Source organism: Sapajus apella, unplaced genomic scaffold (assembly GCF_009761245.1).
Source record: "Sapajus apella isolate SASKATOON/1434 unplaced genomic scaffold, GSC_monkey_1.0 scaffold23, whole genome shotgun sequence".
NCBI lineage: Eukaryota > Metazoa > Chordata > Mammalia > Primates > Cebidae > Sapajus > Sapajus apella.
Genome location: NW_022436963.1, coordinates 16,200,205 through 16,215,675, shown reverse-complemented (window position 1 = coordinate 16,215,675; position 15,471 = coordinate 16,200,205). Strand labels below are relative to the sequence as shown.

At 39.5% G+C, this 15,471-nt stretch overlaps 1 long non-coding RNA gene across 1 annotated transcript; it reads right to left on the bottom strand.

Annotated features, from left to right (window-relative positions):
• Window positions 1-1,144: 1,144 nt before the first annotated feature.
• On the bottom strand, window positions 1,145-12,774 carry LOC116559483. Its single transcript, XR_004272474.1, has 3 exons — window positions 9,284-12,774; window positions 4,627-5,316; window positions 1,145-3,050 (listed from the first exon to the last, which is right to left on the bottom strand). It is a non-coding gene; the product is annotated as an uncharacterized LOC116559483 (long non-coding RNA).
• Between the last annotated feature and the right edge of the window lie 2,697 nt (window positions 12,775-15,471).

The window sequence follows — 15,471 nt, the reverse complement described above, 5'->3', positions numbered from 1 at the left end:
AGTGAGAACTTATTTTCACAAATAGAAAGAAACAATTTGGAAGAGTCCAGTGAAAATATTGTGCTGTGTTTCAGGTGCCAAAGAATAACCAGCATAAAATTTTGACAGCTAACAATTATGCAGGATTTATTAACATCTATAGAATGAATGCACAACCAATCTTGCCATGAAAATGCCAGAAAATTAAAGTGATTTTTGGAATTTAAGTGTGTTTTAACCTAAATGGCTAAAGACATCTAATAAATGCCCTTGTGTATTTTTTGTTTGTGTTAACCATCTGTATAGTCAGGGTCTCTCATCCTCAGATGCAATAAGAGTTCCAATAGAGATAAGCCCAGATTTTATCCCTCATAACCCATTTGCCCCTTGGTGTTCACTGTAATAAGAATCCTACCCCAGTGCTATTGTAGATTCTACCAGAGCAGGATCAGGTTGGTTTGTTAACAACAAAAACCAAAACAATAATTATTTGTAGAAAAACAGATCAGTATCATCATAAACACAAATTAAGCCAGCTCTCCTGAGAACATGAGCAATGATATGGGAAGAGATTAGACAGTTTAGGAAACCATAGGACCCCCACTGGGAATATACCATAGAGTCTGACGCAACTTGCAAATGTAGAATGACTGCAACTTGGGCCAATTTTCAGCTTAAGGAGTTTTTATTGGTAACATCCTATTGCCAGATATCATGGAAGACTGAGCTAAACATCTTGTAATTTGCAACCTACCACATGTTGTGCCATTGGCCTGGGCTCCAGAGTTAACCCATAGATTTTATTCTGTTCCAATTCTAGGCGATTTGGAGCAATCACTATGTTCAGAAAGATTCTGATGCTCACTGGAAGACAGGTTTGGATGATGCCAGGTACTTTTTTTTTTTCTCAGTTGCCCAGGCTGGAGTACAATGGCATAATCTCAGCTCATTTCAACCTCGGCCTCCCAGGTTCAATCAGTTCTTCTGCCTCAGCCTCCCAAGTAGATGGGATTACAGGCATGCAGCACCACGCCTGGCTAACTTTTTTTTTTACTTTTAGTAGAGACAGAGTTTCACCATACTGACCAAGCTGGTCTCAAACTCCTGACCTTGTGATCTGCCAGTCTCAGCCTTCCGAAGTGCTGGGACTACAGGCGTGAGCCACCATGCCTGGCCGATGCCAAGTACTGTTTAAAAATTATTGCTGCCAGTGGAAGAAAGAAAATTGCAGATAGAGTAGAAGTTTCTGCTTTCATGCTGAAAAGACAGAACATAAAGATATGGACAACTCTAGAATAGTTAGGTGCTAAATAGAGTGATTTTGACTCATTATTTGGTAGTACTGCCTATAGGACTTTACAGATGAAGTAAACTGGAGTTCTTAATGCACATTCTTGGAAGAAATTGTCTCCTCTTGGTTTTGGATGCCTGATGGGGAGTAAGGAGCATCATTTATTTAGAAGAGACTGGGAGGGAGGAGAAAGAATAGAAAGCAAAGGTAATCATAATATATTTCATTGCTATTATTCATAGAATTGCTATTTTAGGTGGGTTTTTTAATGGTGCTAATCAACTCTTCAATTAAACAACAGGTACTATTTAGAAAGGGGAAATGAATTTACTGACCTTTATAGGAATTATTTTTCTCTACCTAGCAAGAATAGATGCTCTATTCTTGCCTTTATATGATTTTTTTCTTTTAAGTTGACATTTGCAATTTGTGGATATTATATTAAAATATAATATCCATTCTTTTTTCTGAATTATAAAAATCAGCTTAGCATGATGCATTTCTTTTTGGTATAAATAAAGGGAAACAGCTGAATTTATGAAAATAAATCTAAAAACACAATTTATTTTGATTGGAGCCGAATCTTTTCTTGAGTTTTCCTTATTACATTGTAAGTCCTTTATCCTTTAAATCTGTTCATTAATGCATGAAGCCAAAAATCATTAAGAGTATTGCCTCATTATAAATTGCTGGGACAAGCTTTCTGCGCCAGAGTTTTACACTGACAATAGCTTCTAGGTTGTAACATTTTCTTTAACTGCTCATGTTAACTGGCCAGCATTACATCATTGTTGACAAGTCTCCAAATCAGAGTGACTGCTAAGTGTGTCCATTCAACAAAAATATCATTGCATATTGTTCTGAAGAATAGCCTTAAGAGCAGGAGTGTATCTCTCATCTTTCCCAATGCTTTCCCCTATCATTAACTAGTAATTCTAATAGCCTTGTGACAGAGTCCACTGTGAACATGCCCACTTAAAGAAAGGAAGAAAAAAGAGGAAACATTCTACAGAAAGAGCTGTGTCAGAGGTTACATGTTGCCAGTGTCATTTTCTGATAGGAGCAGGTGTCTTTCAATGATTTGCTTTTTTCAATGGTCAGTTACACTCTAGAGTGGCTGATCAGATCAATAATGCTTCTTAAATTGCTGAGGAATCTGAGGCTGGGTTGACAGGAACAACATCCTCTTCTCCCCGTTTCAGTCAAATCAGTCAGCCACAGGCCTCCTACAAGGTAACAAAATTGGCAGAGCTGTGGGGTCTGATATTCCAATTGTCTTTCCAGGGAGGAAAATCATCCCTGAAATCTCAGAGTCATAGACTCTTCCAGTTTAAAAGAAATATCCAGTGGTTCTTAACTGTATCTTGCATCATGGCCTTCTATGAATCCAACACAAGCCATGTATGAAATCTCTTTCCCCAAAAATACACATAAAATCTTCCTGTAATTAAAGCTCACTCATGAAACTCACCTTTGCTTTTTCAGGTAATGAAATGTAGACTCAGCAAGGTGAAGTTACATGCCCAAGTTCACATAACTTCTAACTCAGGTCCCTGTCAAATTCTCTACTGATACCTCATGAGAGTTCTGAGGTGATCAGGTCTTCATCTGTTCTAGGAAACAGTACCCTGGTTCTATATAGTTCAGCTCTGTTCATGCATTTAACAATACGTATTGAGTCCTAGAGCCAGGCACTGTGATCGTTCATTCTTATCTTCCAAAGCACTGGTCCCACAAACCAAAAAAGAATAAAAATGGCCATCTTACATGTTGATTTTATCTGTTGGAAAAGTTCAGAGAATGATGTTTAGCTGATTCTTTTTGTCAAATGAGGAAATAGGCTTCTAAAACAGATCTAACTGCCTTAGAATCCTTAATGTTCCCTCTGGTACTTTTAGAGTCAAACCCAATTCTCTGCCTGGTGTTGAAGGCCCATTCATATATATAAAATTTTATGTTCTGTCCCATCTTTCTAGACTCCTGTACTCAAAACCACTTTGCTCAAGACATACCATTCTACTCTGTACCAAATCATTAAAAAAAAAAAAAAAAATCAGTACTAGTCTTCTTTCAAGTGATTCTCACCCAGAAATTACTATAGCTGTATCCCTCCTTCCAGGCCTGAGTCCTAGCTCCCTTTCTCTCTGAATCCTATTCTGATCACCTGACTTAAAATCTCCACCTCCCCTTTTCCTCATATTTCCTATGACTCATATGGCTATGTCTACTTGGAAGCTAACGGTTGATAGCCTTGCTTTATTTCTTAATGCATATATGACTTAGCACCACTGAACATGTCTATTGTTCATTATATACCCAACTTCCCTTGATAGGTTGATTCAAAGGAAGTCTAGTCAAAAATGGCCTCCCTTCAAAGGAGTCCCAAATTATTTCTATTTTTAATAATTGATGATTAACAGCCCAGTCTATCCACATGTTGAAATCCTAGAGTCTGCCTTGAATGTGGATCCCTTGGCCAAGAATACTCAGCTCATTTTTATTTTCTTCCAGAGTCCAGAAAACCTTGGAAAGCTGCTTTAATGGGTGATGGAATGAAAAACCAGACCAAAGCAACCAGACATGGGTTTCTTCTCTAAATGAACATTCCATAAGCCCAACACAGAGCATCTTCCATTTCACTGCTCAGCCCCCAAATACATCCCTCCTGGTTATAATTAAGTACTTCAAAGTTTTCCAAACACCCTTTTAGAAATGACTGCCCCAAATACAAAATAATGTTCAATCAGATGTAAATCATTGCACAGCAGGGCAGGAGAGGGATGGAAAGTGGTCATCCGCACTTGGACCCATCAGCAAGTCTAGTCCCTTGATGAGGATTTTCATTTTCTCATTTGTCATTCTAGCCACTGAATTCTCAAGTGGCTAATTTGTTCCCTATTGGTAATCAGCTAGTTATTTTTCCTCTCATTTCTCTCTCTGGGACTGTCTGACTGTTTCGAGCAATTCATCACCCATTTGGGACTAATCCTTCTGTGTAGGGAAGTGGGAGAGGGAAGCTATTATCCTGGAGAAGATAAAGTAGAAGACTATTTCCCCATTTATATTCAGTTGTTAAACAGTGATTTCCCCAAAGAGGTAAGTAAAATAATGACATAACTGCCTAAGAGTGAAACAATGAAAGCTTTAGGGGTAAGTGCCTTATGCAATGGAAATTATCCCCGGCTGTGAAGTTTGTTACTCCGAAATGACTTGTTCTTAGATTGTCTTTACAACCCCCAAGGGAGCATCATCTTACATTCATTACTTAAATTTGCAGGAAGCTGCATCTATGAAAATTATAAATGCAGAAAGGAGAGTTTTAAATATGTATAATGCATTGGTGGAAGCAATTTTACCCTATCAACTAGGAAGAAGGTAGCCTTTGAAGGTTGTTTTGTCTGCCACAAAAAAAGTTCAAATGTTCTTCCATTTGTTCTCGCCAAGTCTTCTCGATTACAGCGTCTCACTTTGGTTTGCCTTTTGTCCTCTCTTCCTCCCTCCAGCAGTGGCTGTCTCTCTCTGTCTTCGATGAAATCATTTCCAAACGTGTTTTCAGGGATTTCATTTTTCTGAGTTCACGTCAGGTGCCATGGAAAGGTTGACCCCGCCACTCATTGCAAATGAGTCTCTGGTGTGGGTGCATTTTCCACTTAGTGGGTGTCTAAGTTGATCTCTCAGATTTCCCTCTGTCTTTCTGAAGAACCTAATTTCAAACCCTCAAGGCTGACTCCGTTCACCAGAGCCAAAGATTCACATTTCCGAAGTCCACGTTCAGCCTTAAGAAAGATGTTAGTGTGACACAAATTGGCATTTTCTTGGCATGTTCTTTGCTCACAGCAAACTCTTTATTCCTTGGAAGGAAGCTGAGAGTTGAAAACCCCTTCTAGCTATTTCCTTAGAGACACTCTGAATTTGGGCAGCAACATGATCTGAATCTTGAAATGTTTACCTTCCTCCACCGTTTTTCATGTCTTGAATCCTTTCTTGTGTCCTTTATTCTTCATATAAACATCCACATATGTAACTTCACTTCTAGGAGTATCTAGCTATAACGAAAATCAAAAGAGACAGAGAAAGCACGTTTACACACCCCATATCGAGTTTTCTTGCTTTTCATCTGCCAGTTCCCTCCACGCATGGCTGTTTTCACAATGGGTGATATCACCCAACAGCTGTCTTGGACTGTAAACTAAAATGCTTGTAGAACTTCAGTTTTTTTTTTTTTTGTCTTAAATTTGTCCCTTTTCCAAAAATACTAAAAAAAAAATAAAGTCTAACTGCCTTCAGTGGGAAATTATTCCTATAACTTAAATTGTTTTACTCTCCTAAGGGTTTGTTGTAATTGTCCCTAATTCCAAATTTGCTTTCAAGAGTCATTAACTGTGATTATATGGACATGAGCTTTTATATTTGGTATTTGATAAAACAAGAAAATTAATTTTGTACAAATCTGTTCTCCATCTGCAATTTGTGAGTAGGAAATGGGTGGAAAGAAGTAATGTATTACCTGCCTGGTGTTCTCAGGCTGACCTAAACCAGAGCTTCAATATCTCACGTACTGCATATCGGTTGTTCAGCCTCTGGATTTGCTGAACTCAATTAGCAGAGATTTTGTGCCTCATTCTCCATAATTCATATGGTTATTTACTGATGTCCCTCAACCTCACTCTTCTGAAAACAGCAGATTCCTTCATTATCACCAAAAATTGCTTCCTTACTGAAGTCTTGATTTCTGAGATTCTTATTAGGTTGGCACACAAGTAATTGTGATTTTTGCCATTACTTTGAATACTTTTCTATCTGTTCTTCCATTGTCTTTTCTTGAGCCCCATCTTCATTACAATATCTGTCCCCTGACCCTTTCCCTTACTTTGAGCATTATGTTATTCCTGAACAAGTGTACTTGTGAGAATATGAAGATCTCTGACGAGTACCACTCCTGAAATCCACAGACTACCACCGTTTCACGATGGGTACCTGCAGACATTGCTTACGGCTCCACAGATTTTTGCAAACTAAACATATCTGTTTAACCAGCACCTAGATCAAGGAGAATTTCTGAGCTTTTATGGCCACTGGACAGAATAATGTCTATTGAAACTAATTTTAAAAAATGAGGCTTATATTTTGTCTATTTCATTTGTAATCATGCGATTTTCTTGAATTAAAAAAAATGTATTGGCTTGTGAATGGTTACAAATAAATAACCAAAGAAAATGAAACAAAACTAGTCCTTCACCTCTGATCATTTGAGAAGAACTGGTCTAGATGACCTGAGAACCCCTATCAGATTTTGTGTCTGGTTATTTTCAGCTGCGAATTTGAGCTTTCCTGTGAGAACCAACCCATCACATGAGGCTCAGCTCTCTAAACAGTCAGGATAATACCCCTACTCACCGGAGGCTGTCTCACTCTCCCAAGAGTTAACACAATAAGTCTGTTCAGGGCCTTGAGTTGATTTCCTTGGGGTCCCTGCCTGGCAAATTTCAGTGGGGCTTGGATACAACTAGGAAAAGATTCCCTGGCTGAAGGCCAACTTTGATTTTAATGATTATTACATCATAGTATATGCTATAGAAATTATCTTCCTGGTTTTTATATAGAAGCTGACAGGCAGTACTGGACCTTTCCTCCTCGCGTGCCAAGATTATCTGCGGATGTCAAACTTTCCTGTTGCGAATGGGTACAAGTTGTGATATTGCCATTCAAGGACTTCCAGTAGCAGTAAGAGAAAAATAATGAACCAACTCCCCTCAGAGAGGAAGTGCCTTTTCAAATAGGTTGTTGGTCATGAGCATAGTGGGTGCCTCCTTCCTACCAGGAACAGCCCTGCCTGCTAAATTGCCGATTTTCCCCTCACAGGCTGTTTAGATTGGCATGACCGTAGGATGTGTGCTAGGGGCAGCGTTTGACGTACTCCCACTTATCCCACAAGCACTATGGGAAAGAATTAACTGTGTATTTTCCTGGAAAGATATAATTTCCCTTGCTCATTAATTGTGTCTTCATAACAAATGCCTTGAAAATGGGGCACATGTGACATTATAAGCCTTCCACAAGCCTCATTCTCTATGTTTTTTCATTGCTTCAGGAATGAATTGTTGGAATGGAGGAGGTGATACACAGAGCCACAAATTTGGAAGAGCCCTTAGTGACCAGCTAACAAATTTCTCTCCCATTTTTTGGATGGTAAAACTGAAACCCAGAAAAGGCATGTGATTTGAGGAAGATGAGTTTCCAAAATACATATTGGATTTTGGGGCTTTATGTTTTTACTTTTATTTTTGTAAGCTTGTGATGCAAGTAGAATATACCTACTAAAAAGTTAAAAGTAGCAACTGTAAAACTCAACACAATTCATAAATACATCCAGGCAACCAGCACCCAGATTAAGAAGCAGAACAATCCTAGTCCCTACAAAGCCTTCATAATGCACCCAAGCTACTGCCGCCTCCTAAGGGTAACAACTATTCCACCTTCTAGTATCATGTGTTATTTTTGTCTATTATTAAACTTTCTATAAATGATATTGGAGTGTGTTACTCTTGAGCCAGGCTTCCTTTATTCACCACTGTCAATGAGATTCATCCATTGTTAGTTAGTTTTAATGCGTTGCTTTTCATTGCTATATGTCATTCTTTTGTGTGAATATAGTCAACTATTCATCTTTTCAACCACTGATGGACATTTAGGTAGTTTTCAGATTAGGCCTCTTAATAGTGCCACTAAGATTATTCCTGTACATATCTTTTGTGAATATATATATAATAGGATTAGGTTTTACTCCTACTTTGTGTCTAATGATGCTCCCCCAAAATGTTAATAGAAGCAATTGTCAAAATTATACGCAGGCCTTTGAACTGCGTGAGGTTGTCTCTGCATTCCTGTCTGTGCCAACCATCCAGAGGGAACCATTTGAGGAATTACACTAGCCTCGTGACAGTCACCAATACAACATTTATGGTTGGGACTATTTGCAACTACTCTTAAAATCCAAAATAATCACTTGACATTTTGTTCATATCAAATTGTAAGTGATTTCATTATTAGCTTTTATTTTTACTTCTTTTTAATTATAAGCAATATATAAATTCATTCTTGTTTTATACACATGCTTAACAATAATACTAATGCTAGAATATTGGCATTATGATCCCAAGGATTTTGGTCTATTCATCACAGGGTAGCATCAGTGCCTGGCGAAGAAGGTGCTAAATAATATTTGTTGAATGATTGAATGATGGATTGTTCTCTTGACTATTTCTCTCCATCCCTAGAACTTCCCCAGAAGTAGTCTCATCCTTGAGTCTTTTGTGTACCTCTGCACTCTTTTTTTCTACATAATGGTGTGTGTGTGTGTATGTGTATGATAGGATGATGCAATGCTGTGTGGGTTTTCTAAATTAACAGTATGCTTTATGAATGTTATTTGTTGTCAGTACATAGAAATTTACCTTTTCATGAGCTGTATAATAGTTCAGGGTATGGACATATTACATTTCTACTGTTTCCTATTTTTGGCACCATAAATGATGCTGCAGTGAATACTCTTATGAATATAAGTGTTTTTTGATGGTAGATACCAAGAACTAGAATTGCTGGCTCACAGGTGGTATACATTTTTAATACTTTCATATCTCCTTCCAAAATGGCCATTCCAATTCATGTTTTCATTGGCAATCTATGGAAGTAGCTGCTTCTCACAATGATCGATATTATTAAAACTCAGAAGTTTTTGCCAAAATGTTATGTAAAATATGTCATTTAATTTTCATCCCCTTCCTTACTACTGATGTTGGGCATCTTTTCACATATTTGTGAATGAAGTTCAAGTTTGATTCAAGTTTGCTGCAAAGATCAAATGCATAGGAGTGGGTGAGGCCTGCCATTCCCTTATTAGGGCATCTCTTAAGGACCATGTTCTTTATCCTGATTGTCATGGCTGTTAAGAATCCTAGATAATCCCTAGATGTTTCTCCACCCAGATGCTAAGAGTATACAATAGTGACTCACATGTTTCTTCAGAATCCCAGGTGACAGGAGGACATCTTGACCTGTCCAATTTGTTGGTATAAAGCAAAGCATTTGAAGAATGAATTTTCCAGTTAATTATTCTAGTGCTTTCTCTTTGTACTACGAACTAAAAGAAGAAAAAATGTTGTACTATGAGGCTTAACTATCTGCCAACCATAAGGAGTCTGAAACTGCAACTAAACCTGTAATGAGCATATTGGTTATATTCCTGAATGTTGGATTCATTACCTAACCAATGATAAGGGCAAGAGTTCCAGAGGCTAACTGCCCAGGCTTTAATCCTGGTCTTTGCTGGTTTGCAAGCTTGGTCATGTTGAATGAAGTTTGGGAACTTCTGTTCCTCTCTTTCATTTTCAATCAAATAGAGCAAATAATAAAACCCACTTCATGAAATCATTGAGAAGACTAATTGATCAATATAAATGAAAGGTGCTTAGCATGAAGCCTGGTACATATTCAATATTCCATACAAGTTGTTATTGATAAGGTTCATTTTGATTGGATCTTTGATCAAGGTTTGAATTGAAACTTAGAAAATGTTCAGTTCTTTTCTGCTCTTATACTGGGGAAGAAGATCACTCTAGTGTGCCTTCCACAGTTCATCCATCAGTCTGTCCTTACTTTGGATAGAAGAGGCCATTTGGCCTTTGTCGTTAACGTTATATACAGCTCCTTGCAAGGTTTTAGTCTAGGACATGCAAAAGACTATTTAACAAATGTACCTGCAAGACTGCTAAATCTCATGTGAATTTTTACCCAGAGCCTAAACTGACACAAGTTTCTCAGACCTTGACTTCGTAAACCCTTGGCTGACATTTCATTGGCAATCTAACACCTTGCCAGAAAGTGTCTTCAGTTTGAATAAATTAAAAAAGATGAGCATTAATTCCAATAACAGACCCAGCAAGGCCAGAAGTTAGTTTCAATTTTTGTTGTTTCATAGGAACCTCACTTTCTAGGCCCTATGTCAGAACCTCTCCATATCTGCCTTGTATTCAGGATAGAATAACCAGAGGCTCACAGGGAGGGAACCCTGATAGAATGAAGTCAGGCCCCAGCTGCCCCTTTTCTCAGTTTCCCCAAGTTTCCTTTTCCTTGAGGTCCAACTGCTCTTGATTTTGGTGTTGGGGGTGAGTTAATACCCAAGGGTCTGCCTGGAACCATTTGAGAAACACTGGGAAAATGCTCTCATCCCATCTTATCACCACTCATTCCAGAACAGGTTGTTCATGTGGAACTCACTCCTTCCCTGTGAGAATCCTGAAGAGGTTAAGCTGCATCTTCAATGAGAATCTTGCAAAATGTGCTTCTGGGAAGAGTGACGTGAAATTACTGTTATTCCATCAATACTTCATGTATTTATTCGTGCACTTGTGCCCCCTCTCTTTGTGAGGACTTACCTAATGACTGACATGATGCTATAGACCGAGGGGACAACCGTTAACAAAGCACATACAGCTCCTGCCCTATGTAGCTCCATCTAATGGGGAGAGAGACACTGGACATGCAGATACATCAAAGTGTGATGAATGTAAAGGAGGGACCAGGAAGGGCCCCAAACATCTGGGGGTTTGACTCTAAGCAACTTCGATCTTCTCTCCCCCTGTGTGAGTCTATGTTGTCGTGGATGTTATCATACAGGGTTCCCCTAATGAGGATTTTATGTGCTATAGGGCACCAGGGCATGCAGCCAGCTCTGGACCCCAGAGCAATTTATTAAGGTCTCATTACAAGGTCACTCTTGGGGTCCCTGTCATAGGATCACATTGTAGGTGAAATCATGGTATAACAAAGCTTTTCTGCATGTTCACCCTGGAGTAAATTTAAATCCAAGGTGAGACAGAGAGAAAGAAGGTGAGAGAGAGGAAAGAGAACAATAGAGACACAGGTACAAGACAGAGACAGAGGTAGGGTAGGGTGTGAACATCCTATACCTATAAATAAATCTGGTACAAACACCCTTTCCTTGTCAGGGAGAAAACACGGGAGTTTGACTCTGGACACCTGGGCATGAATCATATTCTCATCATTCACCGGCTTTGACCTTGGACAAGTTGCTGAGTTTCTGTGGTCTCTGTTTCCTCATTTTCAAAATAGGGATTTAAATCACCACATCCCATTAACTGGGTTGTTTTGATGCTTGAATGAGATTAAATAAATTAATGACCATGAACAGTGCTTTCAAAACATGAAACTGTTTTTAACAAATACAAGCTGTCCTCATTCTATATAAGTATTTAATATATGTATGTACAGTGGTTGCAAGGAACAAAATCTATGCCCTTGGGATTGGCTTAGGGTCATAGGGAAGACTGAGGCTGTGAAACTCTGGGCTGCCCAGAGAGGATTCTACCATCCTTCTCCTCAACTGCTGCTGCTTCATTATTTCCAAAGGATATTTCTGTGGTGCTCCTAACTTTCAAATCACACATGTCATTTCACATTCATGCCTAAATGTCTTAGGAATGTCATACCAAATTCACTCAAGCAACTCATCTCTTTTCCTTGCAGACTTCTAAGTGGATATCATTTGCTTACAATATTTTTATTGTTATATATATTTATAAATTCACTGCTCATGAAGATGGAGGGAGACAGAATACAAGTGTAGGCTAGGTAGAATTGCATTCAGCAAGTCCCCTTAGATCATGTGCTCTTAATGGCCGCAAGAAGGAGGAATTGCAGCATGAGGGAATGAGATTAGACTTGGGGGAGACCATTGATGACAGCCACACTGGCCAAGTAGGATGAGACTCCAACAAGTTTATGAACAGTTCCTTCAAAGCACACTAGGAAGATGCTAAGCCTGTAACACCTGTGATTCCACCATTCCTTGGTGAAAGAGCAACCCTCTTGGGGAGCTGAGGGCAATGAACTTCCAGAAGCCTTGCATTTTTCTGACATTTGCAAATGGTATAGCTCTTAGGAGCTACGTCTCCACATCTGTCTGCTGTCACCACTAAAGAAAGAAATGCCAAAACAATGTAAAAGAAAATTGAGGATGTATAAGACAGAATGCAACACGGGGAGAACTGAGCGGGTCAACCATGCTGCCTACAGCTATGAGCATCCAGACTTAACATCCTTGTCTCAGGGAGTGATGCAGGGTGATTTATCCAAGTCAGGGTGGGCTGGCTGGCTTTGTGCAAGGGTGCAAGGAACATAATCTATGCTTTTGGGGTTGGCTTGGGGGCCGAACATCTCCACTCAGCAGCCTTCAGCCTCCCCATATTCTTTGTCTGTCCAAGAAAGAAGGAAAGCATCATGGCAGCCAAAAGAACGGGGGCTGTGCAGCTGGAGGAATGGAGTTTAAACCATGGTCCTATCACATACTAACTGATCTTGGGCAATCTCAGTTTTTTAAAAATTATTTTTATAGACACAGGATCTCCCTTAGTACCCAACCTTGGGTGCAGTGACGGTCATAGCTCACTATAACCTCAAACTGCCGAGCTCAAGCAATTACCCTGCCTTGGCCTCCAGAGTAGCTAGAACTATGGTGGCATGGTGCATGCCACCATGCTTGGCCAATATTTTAATTTTTTGTAAAGATGGGGGTCTTGCTATGTTACCCAGGCTGGTCTCAGTCTCCTGGCTTCAAATTATACCCCTGCCTTTGCCTCCCAAAGTGCTGGGATTACAGGCATGAGCCACGATCTGTGCCCAGCTTGGACAATCTTTTTTATCCTTCCTGAGTCTCAATTTCCTTGTCTGAAAAATGAAGACTATATTATTCTTATAGAGTTCAATTAGAAATTATGGATAAAGTCCTTAGCACAGTCCCTGAGACATAGTAGGTGCTTAATCAATAGTAGTTTGATTCACTCACTTGTCTATCCAGTCATTTCAAGGAGGCAGCATGATCATAGCATAACATAGCATAAAGCCTTCTTATAAGTTTTCTCTTCTTTCTGCAAAGGTGACTTTATCATCAAACCTGTTCAGACCATTTTATTTAAATTTCAAACTTGTATCACAGATGCCATGCCCACAGTCTCCCACCCACCCTCCTTCCTTTTTGCACTGCCCCCTTTTTTTCCCATAGCACTATCACTGTTCTAACAGATCACATGATTTACTTAGATTTGGCCTGTCTCCTCCTGACAGAATCTAAGTCCCACAAGAACATGTGCCTTCGTCTGTAATATATTCCTTGCAAAAGGAAAAAGAAAAAATAAATGATACCTATAAGGTGCCCAATTAATATTGGTTGAATGAGCTAAGAAACGCTCTGCAGTCATTGATTAGACCTGGTTCCAATGCTGGTCCTGACTCATGCAGATGTTTATAACATTTGGCACATCACTCTTAGCCTACTTTTCTCCCCAGTGATACCAATGATGATGATTTGAATCCCTTGGAGTCCAGAGAACTAAATGAGATAATGTCTGTAAAGCACTGGAAATAGCATCTGGGGCCTAATAACTGCTAACTAAATGGAAGCTTTTAAAATGAAAACTTTCTTATTTCTTGATTTTCATGCTAGTGTAGACACACAAGCTCTCATCCAGTCATTCCCAGAAACATCCACCTCTAGTCTTATTCTAAACTCCCTACCTCATGTGTTAAGCAGCCAATAATATGAATTCCACCTCCCTTCTTTGCCCCTCCAGTTACCAGTTTCCCAAGAATCACAGACAGAATGATGGCCAGTGAGAAAATCCAGAGATTATCACAGATATTTGGCTCCATTGTGTTTGACTAGTCCTGGGATCCAGACAGTGTTACTGCTCACCCGTTTATCATCAACAAATCGTAGGACTCCTATGGATCTATCTTGCAGTGGAAGCCAAAACCATGGTGATTGGCTTCAAGGAGTTTATCAACCAAAATTTTCTTAAGTGTAGAACAAGGCAAATAGCCATGTTAGTCTGCAGATGTGTGTGTGTGCGCACGCGTGTGTGAACATGTGTGTGGATTACATCAGTGGAGACTGAGGGTGAGCAAGAGCCAGACATGTCTCCAGCTCATTCTAGCTGACAGAGGCAGCCTGCCATTTCTTCCTAGATCCTCCTCCCTAATATAAAAACTTTAAGGCAGAAATATACAATGAATTACAAACAAGTCCTGTAGACTAAGTTCAGATCTCAGCTCTGTTGTGTGTCTTTGGGTATAACACCTGGTCTCTCTGAAAATAATTTAGTTAATAAATTAGAGACAGGATCTCACTCTGTGACCCTGGCTGGAGTACACTGGCATGATCATGGTTCACTGCTGCCTCAAACCCCTGGGCTCAAGTGATCCTCCCACTTCAGCCTCCCAAGTAGTTGGGACTACAGGCATCCATCACCAAAGCCTGGGTAATTATTTTTTATTTTCTAGAGATGGAGTCTTACTATGTTAGCAAGGCTGATGTTGAACTTCTGGCCTCAAGTGATCCTTCCACCTTAGCCTACAGAGTGGCTGGAATTATAGGCATCAGCTACAGCACCTGGTCCAAAAATAATTGTAACAGGCAGCATATGTTGCATACTTACTATGTGCCAGATGCTTTACATATATCGGTCATTTGTTCAGCCATTTGTTCAGTGTTTATGAAATGCCAGCTTCACACCAAGTGCTGTGGATACTGCAGTGAGCAGAACAGCCCAACTTCCTATCTCATTAAACTTTGAGACTGGTAGTGGAGACACAAAGCAAGTAATCCACTGCATATCTCTTTAATCATAATTAGATATTTATTCATTAAGATATGTATCAAGACTCATACTACTTGATCAATGAATTGTGATCAGTGTCATAAAGCAGAAGTGAATAGGGTGTTCCCTGGGAATGTGTCCTGGGAGGGTGGGTAGCTGGACTGGTCTGAAAGCTCAGTCAAGGTGTCTTAGTAGAAATGACATCTTAATTATAAAGTTGAGGGATGAAGAGGGTGAGCTGTGTAGTCCCATTTTGCAGATGAAGAAACTGAAGGTCAGAGAAGTCACATTACTTGTTCAAAAAACCACAGTTAGCCTTTGATGGACTTCAAATTTGGACCCTGTTTTTTCTAATTCAAATCTGTGGTCCTTTCTATCAGGCTAGTGTTCTTAGACTGAAGCATATGTCAAAATTAACACCAAGGACTTCTGCAAAATCTGTATGCTAGGGTTCCTTCAAGAGACTCTGATTCAAGTTGAGGGTAGTAGCTCTTGCCTATAATCCCAGTACTTTGAGAGGCTGAAGTG